At 38.9% G+C, this 20870-nt stretch overlaps 1 long non-coding RNA gene across 1 annotated transcript in view; it reads right to left on the minus strand.

Annotated features, from left to right (window-relative positions):
* Window positions 1–10270: 10270 nt before the first annotated feature.
* Window positions 10271–20870, minus strand: part of LOC149128708 (uncharacterized) — a 145498-nt gene continuing 134898 nt past the window's right edge. The window contains exon 4 of the long non-coding RNA XR_016236696.1: window positions 10271–10501. This is a non-coding gene — a long non-coding RNA (uncharacterized LOC149128708). The remainder of the gene's footprint in view (window positions 10502–20870) is intronic.

Below are 20870 nucleotides of genomic sequence, written 5' to 3' on the forward strand. Positions count from 1 at the left end.
TAGAAGAAGTACCTAGCTCCTGGCTTCAGTCTATCCCAGCCCTGGCCACTGAGGCCATCTAGAGAGTAAGCCAGCAGATAGAAGATCTCTCTCTCTCTCTCTCTCTCTCTCTCTCTTTGTCATTCCCTCTCTCACTGTAACTTTGACTTTCAAATAAATAAATAAATCTTTTTAAAGAAAAGGTTGGTGATAAGATGGATTAAATGTTTATTTGGGGGCAAAAAAATTGAAATCATGAGGCCGGTGTGGTGACATAGTAGATTAAGCCTCCACCTGCAGATTCAAGTCCCAGCTGCTCCAATTCCAATCCAGCTCCCTGCTGATGGCATGGGAAAGCAATGAAAGATGGCCCAAGTGCTTGGGCCCCTGAACAGGTGTTGGAGACCTGGCAGAAGCTCCTGGCTCCTGGCTCCAGCCATTGCAGCTATTTGGAGAATGAACCCACAGATGGAAGTCCTTTCTGTCTCTCCCTCTGTTACTCCACCTCTCAAATAAATAAATCTTTTAAAATAACTGAAATAATTTCTATGAAGGGTTTTCAAAAAGTTTCAGGAAATGCGTATTATAAAAAATACTTACATGTATTTAAAATGCTTGAATCAAAGTAAACTTATTTATAATGCCATTTTTCTACACATTTTTTGAAGTAAATCTGTGCACACACAGTGACATTACCTTTTCTTGTCTGTACCTCTCTACAAATATTCAATGTAACTCATTATGATTATGGTGGTAGATAAAAAAGAAGAGCAGGGGAAGAAATCCTGAAATTTTTATAGGGAGTGAAGCTTGATAAATGTAAATCAATTATACACACTGGTGATTAATATTTTAAGATGTAATGAAGTAAGATTTGTACCAGATATTAGGTTCATATGTGCATGACAAAGACCTTCAAAATGAATAGCTTACTGTAAACATTTCTTTCTCTCTCACTGCTTAAAACTCATTGGTCATAACTTGTACAAGTGGCCAAAACAGGGAGGCTGAGAAACGTAGACTTTCAGTTGTATGTCTTTGTACTCAGTCAGCTGACAGGAAGGTGTGTAGTGAGTCTAGAAACATAGGCCTTTCATTGGCTAATGATGTAGTTACCTAAATAGGAGTATTTGCATATGATCATTTCAGAAGAAGAGGAAAAGGGCAATCAGGAGATAAATGGTTATCTTTGCCACATCACTGGATGTGTAGTGAACACAAAACATACTTTAAGAGCTTTCATAGTTTTATTCATAGCACACATCCTTCTAATCCACACATTCTTTTTTTTAAAATATTTATTTATTTATTTGAAAGTCAGAGTTACACAGAAAGAGGAGAGGCAGAGAGAGATAGAGAGAGCGAGACAGACAGAGAGAGAGAGAGAGAGAGAGAGAGAGAGAGAGGTCTCCCATCCAATGGTTCACTCCCCAGACAGCTGCAACGGCCGGAGCAGCGCCGATCCAAAGCCAGGAGTCAGGAGCTTCTTCTGGATCTCCCACATGGGTGCAGGGGCCCAAGGACTTGGGCCATCTTCTACTGCTTTCCCAGGCCATAGCAGAGAGCTGGATCAAAAGTGAAGCAGCCAGGACTCGAACCTGTGCTCATATGGGATGCCGGCGCTTCAGGCCAGGGCGTTAACCTGCTGCACCGCAGCACCAGACCCAATCCACACATTCTTAACAGTGTGATTTCCCTCCCAAGAGGCAAAAGCAATTTTGGGGTAGAGGCAAATAATAAAATAATAATAATAATCTTTTATGTGAAACACATAAATACATACAATACATAACAGACTTAGAAAATAACTGTGGTAGTAAAATTACATGGCACAGATTTAAAGATTCTGAGTGGTGGTAGAAGGGATAAAAGGTTGAAGAACATTGTTCCAATCTGACACAGGAGTTCTCAGAAACACGAAAGTTTGGGCAGGAAATACACATCTTCGACAAAGCTTCTTTTTAGTGTTCTACAGGCTATATAGTGCAGTAAAGAGAAAAAGACATGTAATCTGCAATGGGACCAACCATATAGTCATTCAACAATTACTTCTAAAAGATGTGTGTATGTATGTATGTATTTGAAAGGAGGAGAGAGAGAGAGAGAAATCTTCCATCTGCTGATTCATTACCTAAATGGCCACAACATCCAGGTCTACCTCTAGCTAAAGTCAGGATTTAGTAACTCCATCCTAGTCTCTAACATGCATGGCAGGACCCAAGCTCTTGCACCATCTTCTACTGATATCCCAGGCACATAATCAGGAATATTTATCAGAAATGGAGTAGAAGAGACTCAAATTGGCACTCTGATATGGGACGCCAGAGTAGCAAGCAGTCGCTTAACCCATTGCACCATACTGTAAGTGCCAACAATTATATTTGAGTATATACTGTGCAAAAAAAATATGCTAGGTCCTAAGAAACAAGACAAGAATGGAGCAGATACTCCTACTCTTATAGGGCTTACAGGCAGTTGGAGAAGGAGACTTTGGATGCTGGACACTGCTTTGGTGGTGGGTCACAAGGTAAGATGTCCAAGGCATCTATACTTGACTTCTGAATTCTTCTTTACCACTTCTTTATCATGTTACTTGGGCACATCACTACCCTCTTTGGGCACAGTTTTTATCACCTAATACACACCAAACAGCATTTTTGTGGATTTAATAAGACCGAAAATATTATGACCATATCTGGCCCACACCAGGTGTGTAAGAGAATGATATCATTCATGTGATTACCTGGTGGTTTCCTCTTACATATTTAGGCTGAACCCATGTTTCCTCCTATCTGAAAGTCCTTACATTTGACTAGCATATTCACCTAGTTTCCTCCTCCTTACACGTCAACTTATCCTGATAATATTTTCTGATAGTTGTGGGCCTAGACTTATCAAGTCAATTGGGGTTATACCTAGTTTTAAAGGCCTGAAGAATAGAAAATCTACCATACATAATCATCCATACTATTTCATCTATTCATTTTAAATGTTCACTAATTATCTGCCACATGCCAGACTTTGTGTCAGATTAGGTGCTAAAGAAGCTGGAAAGAACAAAATAAACTTACTTCTGTATGTGAAAAATGATGAACCTGTGTAAGTGTGAAAAGACAGATAAAATAAAAGGGCTGGCAGTGTGCTCTGGAACATCTGATAAAGTTTTTACATGATGAAAGGAGTCTCCTCTGAAAGATGAAGGGGTTTGGTAAAGGCAGGGAAAGAACATTTCAAGAGGGAATGAGAGGCACAGATCCATGAAATGAGGAAAAAACAGAATGGAATGCTGTCCTGTAACCATGGAGCACAGAGACACTCAATGGTTAGGGACAGTGGTTTCACTCTAATTGCTACCATGTTCCCACTCTTCCTGTCCTTCCTTCTGTGTCTCATTAAAATCCCAAAGCTGCCAAAAGGAGTTAATCCACTTTCTCTCTCTGTCTCCATCCATTAATTTCATTTCTGTTTCTATCTCTCTTTCTGTCATACACACATGCCTGTAAATCTTATTTTTATCTCTGTCACCATCCATGAAATGCATTTCTCTTTCTATTTCTATCTCTGTCTCAGATCTATCCTCTATCTATATCTACCTATCATCTACTTATCTCTCTATATCTCAAAACCTCTCCTTTTCTCTGTCTCACACAAACACACACACACATTCCTAAGTGTCCTTATGCTTTTCCCAAATTTGTACATCTTTTCTCAATCATCACCATTGATATCACATGGTCTACTCTTGTTATACAACAGGTAGCACATATTCTAGCACCTCCTGCATCACTCATTACTTATTAGAAATGCAGAATTTCAAGTCTTCTGGGAGGTCAACACATACACAAACACACGCATGCAAGCATGCAAAATATGCATTTTAACAAGACATACACATGACTCATATGCACGTTAAAGTTACTGAAGCCCTTATCACATTTGCCCATTTGTTCTAAATAAAAGATAGCGAGTTATACTTCACCCTCCACTCTCTTATGGTCACTTTGACTTCCCATCTGTTTTCTTATCATAGTTTATAATTCTTCAAGAATTAAACCAGCTGATTTCTTAATTAAATGTTTGTCCATAGAAGGTTCTGGTCTTCAGAGAAGTGGTGTGATGATGTGAAATCACAACAACAAAAAGCAATTAGACATCATCCCATCCTGCCTCCTAAAGTAGTGCACAGAAGCACTCACTCTGGAGTCTAGGTCCAGGGACTTGAATTCCAGCTCTGCCATTTACTGCCTAAGAGACGCCAGTAAAGCACCTAAAATTTCTGTGCTTCAATTTCCTTGTCTATACAACAAGGACTATAAGACACAAAACTTGTTGATAATTAGAGTCTACTGCACACAAAGTGTCTAGAACAGTGTCCAGCTCAACCAATTTCAATCATTGCTACCATCAGTCTCCTCCTTTCTACATAAGAGAAGAGTGATACAGAGCTTACATAGGTGTTGGTTGATGATAGAGCAAGAAATCTATCTCTGTAATGCAGTCTGCCTAAATGATATTAAGGTACTGAGCCATACAACTTCAGAAATTCAGTGAAGTGATCCAACTGTGCATTTAAAGCTGGACATTTAATTTGTGGAACTGGAGGTACCAGGAGAGGGATTACACGAGGCCAGAATGGCAGGATGTGCCTCTTCTTGGATGCTCATCTCAGAAATCATCTTCCTCCTATCAAAAACCTGAGATAAAGAAAAGCCCTCCAACAGGGAGGCACAAAGAACAATTTCAGAAAGGTTCTTGAAGATTGCACATTCAGAAATCATAATTTGCACAGATTTGTAGAGTAAAAGGAACAAAAATAGATAAATCAACACAAATACATTCATCTATTCAACACATACTTACTGAATGCCTACTATGTGCCAGATAAGATTCTGAGTAATGGAGAGACAGCAGTGAAACAAGTCCCTCCTTTCATGGAGCTCAAATTTAGTGTGCAAGAAATATGCAAACCTTTTGAGATAGTGATGAATGCTATGGATGGAATAAAAAGGGTGAGTGTGATATGATAAAATTTTTATTCAAGCTGGATACCAAGATCTCTGAGGGAATAAATATATCTTCACTCAATCAAGGATATGATGAGTATCACATGAACCCACATAAATTAGCATAAAATCAAGAAACAAATCAAGAAATCATTTGGAATCCATATCTCCATGTAGAGAAAGAGGCACACAGAAGTATGCAGATATTTTTCTTAGCCACTGTTAATAAGTTATAGCTACATAAGTGCTTTCCCTAAGATAGCTGTTTAGTGTGCTCTGTAGGAGCTTTCTCAACAAATGTTTTCTCTTGTCACTTTATAAAATCTGGAATGAAAATAGCCCCATTAGTAGTATTTGATGAGACCTGAATAGGACAGGCCTGACTGTTATTGATGCAATCATGGGGCCTGGAGGTCAATTCCAATAAGCAGCCCCTTCTGCACAAAAGTGTATGAGCAGGGTTTTAGTTCTGTCTCCATTACTCTTTTGTCAGTTTATCCCATGTTTTGTAAGCTTCTCCTGTGCAATCTTTGATCTATTATTTGCACAAAGTACACTAAGAATCCTGAAGTCTCCAAGTGTTATATGAAATGAAAGTTAACCTAACTTATGGGACCAACTCTCCCTTAAGTCCATTTACTGATTCATAGCATAGTTACTGTGCATCTATCCTTTAAATCCTGTCATTAGTGTTTTACGTATTTTTTGGAATTTTTAAAAACCTTTAAACAAAGATGAAGAAAATGAGGAGGAGGAAGAAAGAAGGTGGAGGATCAATAGCAACAGCAAAACAGCAACACCACCATCACCATCAACAACCCATACTCCTCTCTGGAGAAAGCTAAAAATTCCTCTCTACTGTGTCGTTCATCCTGAACCGGATCTTTCTTTCTTTATTTTCATTGGCTTGCAACCCTGCTGCTTCTGCCAAGGAACTGGAATGGATATCAATTTGGAAGGATATTGCCACAGACCCTATGATAAAAGGATTAGTGAATATTATATGTTTACATTTTCTCTCTTCTTTCTCTCTCCCCATATCTCTCTCACACACATGCACTACACACACACACACACACACACACACACACACACACACACAAATGCATCCACTTGATATTTTTCAAATCAAGGGACCATTTTGTTTACTTTGGACTCAATCTAGTAACATCATTTTCCAAGAAACTCTGAACTAAATGGGATTAATCATACAACTACTATAAACACCTGCTAGAGAGGACTGACAAGTTACACGATCAGTGGCTCAAACCTCATAAAACATAGTAATTTTACAAAAGAAAACCTGGGGAGTGGCCAGGTTTGGGAGGAAAATTGCTGTTAGAAGAGAAGAAACATAAGGTTGCTGGGGGGGGAATAGCAGCCTCTCCATTCCCTCCCTAGGCACTGAAAATACCAACTGTGGTTTTATTCAGACTATTTCAGAAAGAACAGCTGATATCTAAACAATCTCGATAGAATCTGTGCCCAATTATTTCTGTGGTTGATTGTGGTTTGTTATGACATTCTCCAATCCACTCACTGTTTCATGAACCAACCAAATCAAGCCATTGGCTGTATTTTCTGGAGTTCCTGCTCTATGTGCTTTGTGCTTTCATTCAGATCATAAAGGGAAACAAATTCCTTTAGTTCCCTTGGGCCCAGCCATCCCCAACACTCTGAGAGCAGTCTGTGCCTCTTCTCAAGGCGCTGTCATAAGTGAGCTGTGAGGTCAGCTTCCATCCTGGCCTTTCATCTTGCTACAGCCATTCTGGAGCCAGGGTAGATGTCGCATCCTGCCAGGTGTTTGATCAAATCATATTGAACTCCTACTTTGGTATTTGAACAACAAAGGTCAAACCAGGGTAGCTCACTATTGGTTTAAATGTCCCACAGTCACTAACATTTCTAGGATCTGTTTTTAGATTCTGCCTCCAGTATTCTGGAAACCAGAGTGGGGGGAAAAACAGGCTTTTTATTACCCAGGTCCTTTCTCAAAACAGCATCAAGGGGAAGAAAAGTGAAGGTGGTGCTGCCAGCCTAACTGTACTGACAAGAAGTATGAGAATCAGAGCCATAAAGTGTAATGACCACACAGCAAACTGCCTGACAGCCTGGATTCCAAACTGTGCCATGAGCAAGATCAAATGCTGGCTCTGTCTGTCACCACCTGAGTGACCTTCCACAAGTCACTTAAAGCCTCTGCCTCAGTTTTCTCATCTATAAAAGATATGTGATATTAATAATAGATATTCCATCAAATGGCTGTGAGGAAATGAGGTCATGTATAGGAAGCACAATGCCTGAGCAAAGAAAGTGCCAATTAATGTTAACTGCTCTTATAATTACCATGGTTGTCATGATCATTAAGAGACCTGCACTATCTCTTGACTATTGCAAAGTGAGTAATTTCTGTAGCAATCAAGATGCTCACAGCCTTGCTGCAACAGCCCCCATCCAAACCTCGGTAGCTCATTACAAAGGGTGTTTTCTCACTTCTTGGTCATGATGACCCCAGGTCAGCGGCAGCTCTCTTCTGCTTCATCTTCATTCTGAGACCCTACTGGATGAGGCCACCCCCCTATCCCTCAGGAGAAAAAAGAATGGGTGAAGCACGGACTGCCTTTCAAAACTTCTTCCTGTAAGTGGGAGGTGTCACTCTAGTCACCTTCCATTGGCCAAAGTAAGCCGAACCTGAATAGCATGAGAAGTGTAGTCCCCCACCTTAGAGGCAGACAGGTTGATTAACAGTGTTAGATCCACTACCATTAAAGAGCTGACATGGAAGGTGCAAGGCTGTCCCCACTATGCCAGCTGCCTCTCCTGTGAGGTGATGTTTATGGGATTATTTGCTTGTGAAGTTAAATGTATGATAATAAAATACACAATGATTACAAAAAAAGTGGGAACCTCGCCCTTTTTCCTGGGAGCGATGTCATTTTTCTACCACACAAAGATGAAGTAAGCAGAGGCAGTAGCAATACACAGTGTGAGGAAGTCTTGCTGTTCTCCTGGGTCCCTTGACATTGGTTAGGTCCCACTTTCCTACTTTCCGCACACTGCAGACTGGCAGAACATCACTATTTTAGGCAGATGTCAAAGGGATATCATTTCATTAAATTCATCTCGCTATTAAACCTTTCAATATGAAGCCTGACAAGGTCATCAGCCATATGCTTTTGTTTTGTTTTGTTTTTATGTTGCTGTTTCCTATGTGTGCATGTTATTTTTCTATTTAATGTTCTGCCATATAAAAATTTATATAAGACATACAAATTGATTTTTGTGAATTCTTAAGTTACAATTTGTTCCAATTTTTCTCTACACATAAATTCTTATAGCAATCTTTAAAACAATAGGCACATAAAATTGTATGCTGTGTATTTATAGGTTACTACATGATATTTCAATAGATAAAATGTAGTATGATGGCCAATCAAGGTAAATGTATATTTATATATATTTAATATATATTTACACTCATATATTTAAATTCATATATATTTATATATAAGTATATATAAATACATATATATTCAAATGTTTAACATTTCTTTATGGTGAAAACATCCAAAAGTCTTATCTTCGTTTTTTCTAGAGAGAGGGAAATATACAGTACTGTAAGATGATAGTCACCCTACCATGCAATAGAGTACCAGAATTTCTTACTACTATCTAGCTACAATTTAGTTTCCATTAATCAACCTTTCTCCAGCCCTTCCTCTCTCCTTCCATCCCCAGACTCTGGTAAAGACTAATACTTTTAAGTTCTATTATATCACCATTTTTAAACTCCACATATGAGTGAGACAATGCAATATGTGACTGTGGTTTGTTTCATTTCATTTAACTTAAAGACTTCTAGTTCCATCCATGTTGTATCAAATGACAACATTTCATTCTTTTTTATAGCTGAGAAGTGTTCCATTACATACATGTACCATGTTTTCTTTATCTGTTAATCAGTGGATAGACACTGGGATTGTTTCTATCTCCTGGCTATTGTGAATAGTGCTGCAATAAATATAGCAGTGCAGGTGTCTATTTGACAGAAGGATTTCATTTACCTTGGGTATTTATTCAGTATTTGGATCACTGCATCATATTTTCAGGATTTTGAGGAACTTCCATACTGTTTCCCATGGTGGACCTATAATCTACATTCCCACCATCAGTGTGCAAGTGTTCCCTTTTCTCAACAATCTTGACAACATTTCTTATCATGTGTCTTTTTAATAATAACCAATTCAACTGGAGTGAAATATTGTATTTTGAGCTTTGATTTACATTTCTCTGATGATTAGTAATGTTAAGCATTTTTGGTGTACCTGTACAACTTGATTTTTTTTATAACTTTTCCAAAAACTTAATTTCAATCCAGTCTATAAAAACAGACTTAATGTACTGCTAACCATAATATTCAACAGGTGAAAAGCAGAAAGACCACAGTTCCACAGGAGTATAAACAAGGGCTAAAAAAAAATCAAATCACAAGATATCTGTTGCATTCAGTGCCCTTTTTGTATTTTGTTAATAATCACATGTCATATGAAAAAAAATGCTTAGGGTTTTTACAAGAGCCTCAGGTGATTACTTAAGTCATAAATAAGAGTGACAATTGTTAAATCAACAATGGGAGTCACTGTGCACATACTCCCCATGTAGGATCTCTGTCCTTAATGTGTTTTACTATGTGAATTAACAGTAAAATTAGTCTTCAAACAGTACTTTATACTTTGTGTGTCTGTGTGGGTGCAAACTGTTGAAATCTTTACTTAGTATATACTAAGTTGATCTGTATATAAAGATAATTTTAAAAATGAAAATATATATTGTGAAAAAATCACCAGATACAAGTCTATCAGCATATTTATTACCTCTACATAATTAACATTTTTGTATCCTTTGACCAATGACATTCACTTCCTTCAGCCCTTGGTAACTATGATCTTCCACTCTGCTTTAATGAGTTTGATTGTTTTAGGTTCCACAAAAAGTGAGATTATGCAGTATTTCTCTTTCTGTGTCTTCTTATTTTGTCCTCCAATTCCATCGATGCCAAAAATGGCAGGATTTCTTTGTCAAGGCTGAGTAGGAATCCATTGTGTGTGTGTATGTGTGCATGTATGTCACATTTTCCTTATCCATTCATGTGTTTTGACAGACCCTTAGGCAATTCCATATCTCAGCTATTGTGAGTAATGCTCTAATAACAAGGGAGTTCAGATATCTCTTCAAAATCCTGTTCTTTGAATTTATTTCTTTGAATATATACCTAGAAGCAGAATTATTGGATCATATGATCTTTTTATTTTTATTTTTACATTAATTTATTTGAAAGAGACATACAGAGCCTGAAAGTCTGATTTTGCTTGCTCACTCTTCAAATGCCCACAACAGCCAGAGTTATGCTGGGATCAAAGCTAGAGAAGGGAATACAATCCAGGTCTCCCATGCAGGTGACAGGAACACAATTGCTTGAGCCTTCATCGTTGACTCCTAAGGTCTGCATCCTCAGGAAGCTGGAGTCAGAAACAAGAGCCAGGAGAACCGAAACTAAGTACTCCAATATGGAATGGGAATCCTGACTGTCAGCCAAAAGCATGCTCAATAACTCTAGTTTAATCTTTGGAGAAACATCCACACTGTTTTTCATACTAGCTCTACCAGCATATGTTCCCATAAACAATATATAAAAGTCCAGTATTCTCCACATCATCATAAATTGCTGTCTTTTGTCTTTTTAATAGGCATTCTAACATTCCTAAGGGAATTTCTTTGAGCAATGTCTATTTAGATTGCTTGTCCATTTTTTAATTGGGTTTATATTTTTTGATATTGAGTTGTGTGACTTCCTTATTTATTTTGGATATTTTTTTTGACAGGCAGAGTGGACAGTGAGAGAGAGAGACAGAGCGAAAGAAAGGTCTTCCTTTGCCGTTGGTTCACCTTCCAATGGCCGCCGCGGCCAGCACGCTGCGGCCGGCGCACCGCGCTGATCCGATGGCAGGAGCCAGGTACTTATCCTGGTCTCCCATGGGGTGCAGGGCCCAAGTACTTGGGCCATCCTCCAATGCACTCCCTGGCCACAGCAGAGAGCTGGCCTGGGAGAGGGGCAACCGGGACAGAATCCGGCACCCCGACCGGGATTAGAACCCAGGGTGCCAGCGCCGCAAGGCGGAGGATTAGCCTAGTGAGCTGCGGCGTTGGCCTTATTTTGGATATTATTCCCTTACCAGATATATACTTCATAAATATTTTCCCCAATCTGTAGGCTGTCATTCATTTTGTTGGTTGTTTCCTTTGCTGTTCAAAAGATTTCTTTCAGTTTGATTCAATCTTTTTTTAAAGATTTTTTTTAATTTAAGGTATACAAACTTCATGTATTTCAAAAATACAAGCTTAGGAACATAATGATTCTTCCCACCCTACCTGCCCTCCCACCTGTACTTCCACCCTTCTTCCTCCCTCTCTTATTCCCATTCTTATTTTTTACTAAGACCTATTTTTAATTAACTTTATGCATATAAGATTAACCCTACACTAAGTAAAGAGTTTAACAAGTAGCATGAAAAAAAAATTGTTCCTCAACAGTCAAGACAAGGGCTGTTCAAAGTTATCACATCTCAAAGTGTCAAATTTACATCTATAGATTACCTTTTAGATACTCTATTAGCTACCACAGATCAGGGAGAACAAATAGTATTTGTCCTTTGGAGATGGCTTATTTCACTAAGTATAATGTTTTTCAGTTGCATCCATTTCGTTGCAAATGACAGGATTTAATTTATTTATTTTTTACTGCTGTATAGTATTCCATGGTGGTCATATCCCATAATGTCTTTATCCAGTCTTCAGTTCATGGACGTCTGAGTTGATTCCATAAGTTCGATGCAATCTTACTTGTCTGTTTTTGTTGCCTGTGCTCTGTCTTATAAGAGATATTATTTTCAAGACCAACATAAAAGTTTTCCCTTATGTTTTCTTCCAACTGTTTCAGTTTCAAGATTTGCATTTTACATCTTTAATCCATTTTGAGTTAATTTTGTCATACAATGTGACAAGTGGGTCAAATTTCATTCTTTTTCATGTAGATATCAGGTTTCTGAACACTATTGTAGAGACTGCCCTTTCCCCTTGCGTATTCTCAGCATGCTTTTCAAAGTTGACCATAAACACACGGGTTAACTTCTGGGCTCCCCATTCTGCTCAGTGGTCTGTATGCCTGCTTTTTTGCCAATATCACACTGTTTCGGTTATAATAGCCTTATAATAAAAAGTCAGGAGTGTGTGATGACTCCGTATTTGTTGTTCTGGCTCAAGACTACTCTGAGTATTCCAAATCTTTCCCAGTTCTATATGAATTTTAAGGTAATTTTTTCTATTTCTGTGGAAGATATAATTGGCATTTTGAGAGTGATTTATTGAATCTGTAGATCACTTTAGGTACATTGTTTGTAGAAAAATTGTAGAAAATATATAAAAATTGTAGAAAATGGAATTAAAAGATGTTTATTTTGGTGCAAAAAATTGAAATCCATGCAGTTTTTTTTAATAATTTGCATTTCCCACAAATTTTTTGATGATCACTCTATGCATGGTTTTCAAATTTTTTGGCACCAAAATTAACTTACTTTGTAATTCTATTTTCCATGAACTGTTTGAAGTTCCTTTGTATTAATTTTTCCACTTCACATTGAATCTTTCTATTGATGTTTTATCATTTTCAAAGTCATCCACACTGTGATATTACAATACATAAATTTTGTTTCTCCCACAGTTCTTCTCTAGTAATTCTTTCCCCAAGGAAACTAGAACTTTCCTTTCCTAAGGCAAGTCATAGGCATTCTATTCTTTCCCCTACCTTACGTCTTGAAGCTAGCCATAAAGAAATTCTCTGACATTTTTGCCTAATAGATCATCCCTCGGGCTCCAATTTCAGAAAGGATCCTTCTCCGTAGCCACGAGGAAGGCGTGGTGCCCAGAAAGGTCAAGAACAATCTGAGCAAGCAGGCCTTGCTGTATTTCTACATCTGTCTACTAGTATTAGATCATATCCTTTTGGGCAGTAATATTTCTGTATGATCACCCATGCTTCAGTACTGCTTACGCAGAGATGTCTCCACAAAAAATCCACAAGTACAGGATTCAGGAAGCTTCTGGCCAGAACACATGGAAGTTCCTGTAGGGTGATGTACCCAGAAAGGGCATAGAAGATCCATGTCCCTTCCCCCCTACCTTGGCCCCTGTGTCACCACATTCGTATTCTTTGTGGCATGATTTAGAATACTTTTAAAAAAAGTGTTTCCCTGAGTTCTCTGAGGCACTCACACAAATTAACTTAACATGAGGAAATTCATTCAGATTGTAGGAACCATGATTTATAGCCAGTAGGTTAGAAGCACAGATAAAACAAGCAGGTATTTGTGATTGGTATTCAAAGGGAAGGGCTTTCTTGGAGACTGAGCCCTCAATCCATGGATTCTGAAACTATCTTCAGGTAAACTGTGTTGGAATTAAATTGAATTAGAGGATTCCTAGCTACAGAAGTCATCACTTGCTTGCTGAGAATGGGAAAACACACATATCTGGTATCAAAAGTGATTTGTTTCCATAGCCTTGACAGCTCATGACAAGAGCCTCGGGTGATCACTGACGTCATAAATAAGAGTGTCAATTGTTAAATCAACAACAGGAGACACTGTGCACTTACTCCCCATGTAGGATCTCTGTCCTTAATGTGTTGTACAATGTGAATTAATGGTGTAAGTAGTACTCAAATCGTACTTTATACTTTGTATGTCTGTGTGGGTGCAAACTGTTGAAATCTTTACTTAATATATACTAAATTGATCTTCTGTATATAAAGATAATTGAAAATGAATCTTGATGTGAATGGGATGGGAGAGGGAGTGGGAGATGGGATGGTTGAGGGTTTGAGGGAGGTTATGAGGGGAAAAAGTATAATCCAAAAGTTGTACTTTGGAAATTTATATTTATTAAATAAAAGTTTTAAAAAAGTGATTTGTGCTATGAGACTACAGGAGAAACTGAATCTGATTTTGTGTTTTCTACTCACACTTCTTTGGTCACTTCCTAAGCATTTTGTTGTTGTTGCCACTGCTTCTGCTACCATTGCAAAGCTAGCAGAACTCTTTTCTTAATTTCAATGTGAATAGCTTGTTATTAATATATAGAAATATATATGCTAGTTTTAAATTTTATAACTTTACTGAATTCATTTATTAGGTTTAAAATGGTGTGTGTGTGTGTGTGTGTGTGCAGGATTTAGGGTTTTCTAGGTATATGATCATATCATCTGCAGAGATAATTTTACACCTTCCATCCTGACTCGGATCCATTATATTCCCTTTTCTTTCCTGATTGCTTTGGTAAGGTCTTCCAGCACTGCAGTGAATAGCTGTGGCAAGAGTAGACATCCTTGCCTTGTTAGAGATCTCACAAGAAAAGCTGTCAGTTTTTCTCTATTATAATAACTGTGGAATTTTCATAAATGGCCTCCATTGTGTTGAGCAATATTCCTTCTCTACTTAATATGTTGAGAGTTTTTAGCATGAAAGAATGTCGAGTTCTGTCAGATGCTTTTTTTCATCAATGTTGATGATTTTGTGGTTTTTGTCTTTTATGCTAATGAAATGTGAATTACATTGATGGATTTTCATTTGTGGTACCATCCTTGCAAATGAGATAAATCCCACTCATCATGGTGCATGATTCTTTTAATGTGCTTCTGAATTTCGTTTGTTATTATTTTATTGAGGATTTTCACAGCTACATATATCAAGAATATTGACCTGTAGTTTTCTTTTGTTGTGTTCTTTTGTCTGGCTTTGGAATCAGGATGACAAAGCTTCATAAAATGAGTTTGGGAGTTGTTCATTATTTCCTTTTTTTTTTTTTTTTTGGAAAGATTTTTTTAAAGTTATTAACTCCTCTTTGAATGTTTAGTATAATTTGCCTCTAAAACCATCTGGTCCTGGGTTTTTCTTTGTTGGAAGGTTTTTGTTTGTTTGTCAAAAAAAAAAAAAAACAGACAGAGTGGACAGTGATAGAGGGAGACAGAGAGACAGAGAGAAAGGTCTTTCATTGCCATTGGTTCACCCTCCAATGGCTGCCGCGGACAGCGCGCTGCAGCTGGCGCACCACGCTGATCCGAAGGCAGGAGCCAGGTGCTTCTCCTGGTCTCCCATGGGGTGCAGGGCCCAAGCACTTGGGCCATCCTCCACTGCTCTCCCTGGCCACAGCAGAGAGCTGGCCTGGAAGAGGGGCAACCGGGACAGAATCCAGCGCCCCGACCGGGACTAGAACCCGGTGTGCCGGCATCGTTAGGTGGAGGATTAGCCTGTTGAGCCACAATGCCGGCCTGGAAGGTTTTTGATTATTGATACAATATCCTGGTTTGGTACTGATTTTCTCAGGTGGTGGGGGCTGGATCCCATGGTATACAGACACTGAGTTGCAGGAGGTAGGTTGGTTGTATGCATAAATGTGGCTGCAGGAGCCACGTTGGGTGGCAGAGGGGGCTTAAAATAGGGGTGAGGTTCAGCAGCAGGAACACACAAGACCCGCCCTCTAAGTTTGTATTCATAAATGTCTTATCTCATACCATGGAACCACAAAAGTTTAGGGTGAGCGGAAATCTTGAGTTTGTCTAACTCAGCTCAACATATGTAGAAACACCTCCCCCACACTGCTAGTGGATTTGAATGCTTGAGACTTTCAACAATCCAATCTCAACGTGAAGTCTTTAAGAATGAAAAGTTCATAATCTCAGAGGCAAGCAATTCCATTGTTGCAGTAATAATGACTTTAAGAATGCTTCCCTTAACATGGAGCTATAACTTGGACAGGCACAAATTCCAATGCTCTCTTCTAATTCTGCATATTGGGACAACCAGTGAAAACTATAGCGTCATCCCCCAAAACCTTTCAATACTTGAAGGAAGCCCTTGGAGCCCTCGATCCTCTTTCTTGGTCATTCCATCATTTTTCCTATATTAAGGATTCCAAAGCCCTCAATATCTACTCTGCAACCTAGTTACAAAATACCTATGGGAAAAAAACCTTTTTCATCAGAGGCAAATACATCCTTAAACCACATGCAAGGAATATTGAGATAGAAAAATTTTTTAAAAATCCATACACTTTAAGAGTCCCATTAATTGTATTCAACTAACAAAGAACAAGGAGATTTCTCAGAAATACTTAGAATGACTTATACATTTCACAGAGAACAATTTATTCTACATTATTGAAAAGAACATTGTGCTTTTTGAGAATGTCTCACTACAAATACGAACAAGAGAGTCTGCTTTTGAATTGCTTTCCAAAAGTAATAGGAAATAAATACAAATAGCACAAAGCAGTTTTTCCCAGATCCTCTTAGGACCAACAATCTTTAAAAGTGAACGCTATTGGTCTTCAGATAGAGAACTAGTTTTCCACCCTAAACAGTAAAGTAGGCTGATTCTCACAGAGAACAACCCCAGAATTTCCACTGGGACCATCTCCTGATCTTGTAAGCCACAAGTCACAAAGCCAGGAACAAGAATGAAAAACTGAATTTGCTTTAAGTTGAAGCATGTACTACCCATGGTCTGCGCTAACATTTACTTTACAAGAGTTCCCTCCTCTCATGGTGCTTTCTTTGTTCGTCCTCATTAACAATTGTAACATGTGTTACCAAGGTCTCTTTTGTACCTGTTTTGAACATCAAGACTATTTGACTGAAATATGAAGTTTTGCCCCTGGGAAACACTCTGAAACAGAGATTTGTGTTCAGGAAGTTTATTTACAGTAGGTAAATGTGTAATGAAGTGAAGGGAGCAGAATGGGACAGAGGGATGAGTTGAACTATGAGTCAGATGCATCTGAACTAGGATGGCCCTTCAGAGAGGCTCCCAATAGAGACCCAAAGCAGCCTGGTCTTGTATTTCCACACGACTTAGTCACTGAAAGTGAACTGTCCCCAGGGATGAGGGAGTAATTTGAGAACATGCAGGTCCCATCAGCCAGAGAAAAATCCTAAATAAACACTCAGCTGTGAACCATCAGCAGCCAACACTTGATCGCAACACTTGGATGTCTAAGGAATTAAGAGTCTCGGTCCTAGACAGAAGATCCAGGCAGCACATCACAAACTCCACTGCAATCAATGAAGGAATAATGAATGAACAAATTCTTCCTATCTAAACTTACGCTAATGCATCTCCAATCCAGTTTACCATATCCAGTGCAGTCTTATGAACCCTACCATGTGACACACCACTTTACTAATTTAAAAAATTTTATGTATAAAAGGTACATACATATACATAACTCTAAAATTACCAAAATATTAGAATTTTACCTGTGTTTATATCACAAGTGGTTCTAGGTCATTTGCATTACCCTCTTTCATTACAACTCTTGAAAAGAAAAAGCCTTTTTAATAGGCATGCCACAAAATTTTTCATGATTTTGGAATCAGGAAATGAATCTGTTTATGGTTTTATCTCTATCAACAGAGAGAGCTCTATAGATATTAACCAATTGGTTAGCTTGTATTATTCTGTTCTTCCTTATTTTCTGTCTTCAGCAATAACGAGAACTCAAACCAAGTGATTCTCTAGTTCCTTTGCTTCCTCCTGCAGCCCAATCCATCGATGTTTTATCTTTTTCCTGCTGGCATGTGAAATAGTTGAAAATAATAACAGCAACATTGAACTGGTGCAAGTTAACCACTAAGAAGTATGGTAGGTAAATGGGGAGGTAATAAAATATGTTATTTTACTGGAAATATCCAGATGGCAGGGAAGTAGGTACCCACACTAGCTTCATTTCCTGTTTTTGATAGCTTTTTCCATGCACAATCTTAATGCGCTAATGGAGGAATTTATGACTAAAATAACCCATCATGATGGTTCTTCCTCTTTTCAGCCTTCCTTTTAAAAATACAAACATGCAGAACAGTAACTAGAAAGCACAAGGCATTATTTCCACATGCAAGTTGGGAAATGAGTCCTCTTCCACTACAGATATGCCCTTCTCCTATCCTCACTAGACAATTCCAGACACTGGGTTGTCACCTGGATGTAGACTCTGAAGTCACCCAAACAGGGAATCAAGAAAATGAGACTATATGAGCAGTCGCCAACAAACAGCAAGATAGTAGTTCCTAGTAATCCCCTTGGTATGAGGCTTGTTTTCTTAAATCAGGTGGCACATGGTGCGTGGGGAGCTTAGTGTAGTTTAAAATATCACAAAACAGTAAATACTGACCATAAAATTTCCCATCTTAAAATGACTAGGAAAATTGCAACCTGTGTTTTAGACGTTAGTGATAAGTAGTGGTAGGAAAAGAAATGGCTCATTTATAGCATCCATAGAATGTATTTCTGACAAATCCATTTCTCTTCCATGGGATGACATACAGATGAGTTGTCCTGGATCTTAACACAACCTCCTAATATAGTTGGCCTCAGCTTCCTCCTCAGACAGTGATAAACATCATCATGCACCTCATGTTCACCCATCAGCGTGGCTGGGGACCCACTGAATTGAACCAAGTCCACAACTGTTATTAGCTGTTTGCTAACGAAAGCAGCAAATAGGAAAGACAGAAAATATGAATTGAGAAAAAGAAAGAAATTGGATTGGGAAGTATTACTGGGTTTTATGTAACATAACCTGGAAGAAAAAAGCATTCCTAGCTCTGACATACACATAAATATGGAAATTCTTCCAAGGCACAAAATCTTTCAGACAAACTTCTTTTCAGAGATGGAGTAGGTTATCACCTGCATAATAGGATGAAGGGCACAAGACGCTCACTACCCTCCGGAATATGTTATGACATATTCCAGACAGAAGTACCACGTTTTGAGCTTTGTGCCTTTGAGGAGGTGGTAAAGAGAAAAGGGAGTCAGGTACAGTGGTTGTGCCATTTCTCTCTCACAATTTTGCCATGGATCAACCCTGCCTATTTATAAGCCAATATTATCAATAAATGATTACTCCTGAAGGAACACTTACTAACAAGCTGAGAGTTGTCATATTCTGCAGGGAAAGAATTGGGTGGGGATTGAGGGGCAGGCCAAGATAGCAAATGACAAGTCAGGTTACTTAACAGAGTGTAGACAGAGCTGAGTCTACAAAGAGGGTCTCCTGACACCAGTCATGAACCATCCCCACATTCCTCTTTTATCCTTCTGCCAAATGCTATCCTACAGAACTGATCTTTGTAGCACAGTAACACAGGAAGGGACATAAGATGATAAAACCACAAACCTGGCAGAGTATTTAAGTGATTCTCAGCTTCTCGGCTGATTAGTTCATACAATTGGATCATGGATGCTTTACTTATTGGAAGTTAACTGTAGCATGAAAAATAGATCATATCATAACACACTGTTATATTTGGAAATATTACAAACTTCTGGCTTTTTGCATACCACAGACTGCAGAAAGTACAACTACACTGGGTCTTCTTGGCTGCTGGGAGGATGGAGAATCTTGGTTCTTTTTGGTGTTCCGTTTAAGGGAAGGAAAACAATTGAGCCAACTTCCCTTCTCCTCACTCAATGGCATTTTAAAATCTTCAAGTGAGGCATGTTTTGCATTTTATCAAAAGCAGGTTTGGGTTGAAAACGCCAACTGAAGCCCACTTTTGACAGAGCTAAGGTCATAGATGGAATGTTCTTGGGGTTTTGCTTTGTTTATTGAACAAATGCTTAAACTCTCTGGCTGACTGCATTGAAAATGTGTGTGTGTGTGTGTGTGTGTGTGTGTGTGTAAAGGAGGACGAAAAAGAGAGGGAGAGAACACTATAAAATGATTTCTAGTGTCCATCCAAATTTTCTAAGGAATCTCCAAAAACATTATGTTTAGTGAGGTGCTTCAAACAGGTCTTAGAAAATGTCTGCTGTGGCCTGGTGTGCAGAGGAGGATGGCCCAGGTCCTTGGGCCCTGCACCCGCATGGGAGACCAGGAGGAAGCACCTGGCTCCTGGCTTCGGATCTGCGCAACGCGCCGGCCGTAGCAGCCACTTGGGGGGTGAACCAACGGTAAAAGGAAAACCTTTCTCTCTGTCTCTCTCTCTCTCACTGTCTAACTCTGCCTGTCAAAAAAAAGAAAAAGAAAATGATATTAAAAGATAAGTCTGGGGCCAGCACTGTGGTGCAGTAGGTTAAAGCCCTGGCCTACAGTGCTGGCATCCCATATGGGTGCCAGTTCTAGTCTTGGCTGTTCCTCTTCTGATCCAGCTCCCTGCTATGGTCTGGGAAAGCAGTGGAAGATGGCCCAAGTCCTTGGGCCCCTACACCCACGTGGGAGACTCAGAAGAAGCTCCTGGCTCCTGGCTTCGGATCAGCGCAGCTCCGGCCATTGTAGCCATCTGGAGAGTGAACCAGCGGATGGAAGACCTCTCTCTCTCTATCTCTAACTCTTTCAAAATAAATAAAATAAAATGTTTTTTTAAAAAGTACGATGCAAAAAAATTTGAAATCCATAGATATAGTTTTTTCATCAGGTGCATTCCCCCATGAACTTTACAAAGATGTCTCATATACGTCAAGGCATGCTGTAGTTTTATCAGTATCATGATATAATAAAATCTAAAGTTCTTGACATGGCCTTCAAAGCTGCCTGTGATCTGGTTTTCTGACTTTTCCCTTCCTTTTCTTTATGCCCCTGTGGTACCTATTTTCTTTCTGTCACTCAAATACTCCAAATTTCTACCCATTTTAAGGCCTTTATTTTTAGTCCTCCTTCACCCTCCTCCTTAGGTCTTCCCTCATTTAGGTTTTGGTTTAAATAGCATTTTCTCAAAGAGCACTTTCCTGGCCAGCTAATCTAGAGGAGATGCTCCAGCTGCCTCTCTGTCTTTATTTT

Source organism: Oryctolagus cuniculus, chromosome 1 (genome assembly GCF_051225735.1).
Source record: "Oryctolagus cuniculus isolate XC-2025 breed Fujian yellow rabbit chromosome 1, ASM5122573v1, whole genome shotgun sequence".
NCBI lineage: Eukaryota > Metazoa > Chordata > Mammalia > Lagomorpha > Leporidae > Oryctolagus > Oryctolagus cuniculus.